The sequence below is a fragment of the Meles meles genome, chromosome 11, assembly GCF_922984935.1.
Source record: "Meles meles chromosome 11, mMelMel3.1 paternal haplotype, whole genome shotgun sequence".
NCBI lineage: Eukaryota > Metazoa > Chordata > Mammalia > Carnivora > Mustelidae > Meles > Meles meles.
Genome location: NC_060076.1, coordinates 32,425,450 through 32,427,192, shown reverse-complemented (window position 1 = coordinate 32,427,192; position 1,743 = coordinate 32,425,450).

The window sequence follows — 1,743 nt, the reverse complement described above, 5'->3', positions numbered from 1 at the left end:
TTTGCTCACGGCGGTTAGCTCAGCATGGAGCACATGGGGAAGCAAGGTTGTTTTCTGTAAAGGGCCTGGTATTCAATATTCGAGCTTTTTTGGGCCGTATTGCCTCTGTCACAACTACTTGACTCTGCCCTCATAGCATGACAACTTCTATAAACGATATATAAATGAGAGTGGGGCTGTGTTCCAATAAAACTTTATTCACAAAAACAGGTGGCAGACCTGATCCGGCTCAGGGGCCAGAGTTGGCTGACCCCATCGAGCACCATGTGTAGCATCTACCAAGTATTCAATAGGTGTTTCCAGAGAGCGACCAGGAAACACCGCCTGGGGCTGAGGTAGGATTTCAGAAAGATCACTGTGGTCGGCTGTGTAGGATGGGCGAAGGGGAGAATGAGGTGAAGCCCAGGCCTGGAGGGCAGGGAGGGGTTCAGCCTGGAGCAGGGCAGGAGGGAAGGAATGAAGATGTGGGAATGGCTGAGCCCATGTGATGAGGATATGTTTAAAGAGGGAAGGAGAAGGCATGGATGGCTGGAATTAAGGTCCCCACTCCTTTGACTCTGCTTCCCAGGCTGCAAACCATGCCTCTAGAACTCAGAGCCTTATTCAATCTTAAAATGCTTGGCTCTTCCAAACCACATTCTTGGCTTTCAAGACTGTTTTTGCTATGACTTTCCAAAGCCCACTCCAAAAGCCAAGAATCTGATTCTTTGCTTTCTCTTTACATCTCAGCTATGCCAGCTTTGCTTGGAGGCAGTTAAGTCCTGAATGTCTTAGCCTCCTGATTTTGCTTTAATGGGTGAAGGGAGCGCTTTAAAAAAAGAAAAACGAGAGTGAAGATGTACTTGTTAACTTACCAGAGTATTTCCCTGCCATATTTGGTAGGAATAAGAGGCAGGAAAGTCTGGGGAGGGTGCTGCTCTTGGTGAAGGCACAATGAGTCGGTCTTGGACATCTGCGATGATGGGGAACATTCAGTTGGGATGTCTGGGGACACTCCGAATTGCCTCCCAGGCTCACCTGGAGGGCAAGTTTGGCTGGAGAGTCCTGGAGGGAGCTGCGAGCGGAGGAATTCTCTAACAGTGGGAAGAGCCAGAAAATCTGAAGTGTAACTTTCAAAACATGCCATCATTTATCCCCTCCAGCCTTGGGCAACCATCAGTCTTTCTGTCTCTATAGATTTGCCAGTTTCAGGCCTTTCATATACATGGAATCATATCATGTGTGGCTTTTGTGTGTGTGTCTGTCTGACTTCTTTCATTGAGCACATGTTTCTAAGGTCCATCCATGTTGTAACATTTATCAGCCCACCATTCCTTTTTATTGCCAACGCTAAGTAATATTGCATAGGTAGATATACTACATTTTATTTACCCATTCATCAGTTGATGGACATTTGGGTTGTTTCCACTTTTTGGCTATTATGAGTAACGCTGCTGTGAACACTGGTATACAGGTTTTTATGTGGAGGCATATTTTCAGTGTTCTTGGGTATATACCTGGGAGTGGGATTGTGGAAGGACGACTTCTCTGATCTTATATCCTGTCCCACCCTATGCTCGGACCACAATGGGGTTCTACTCTCCCACCCTTAGCCCATACTTGAGTCCCCTGACCCTCTGCCCATACTGCCTGTCTCTCCTGAGAAGCTCTTCCCATCTATCATTTGGAATCCAAATCCTATGTGTTATTAAAGGCTTAGCCCAACTATCAGTTCCTCCACAAAACCTTCCTCTAATGTCTCTT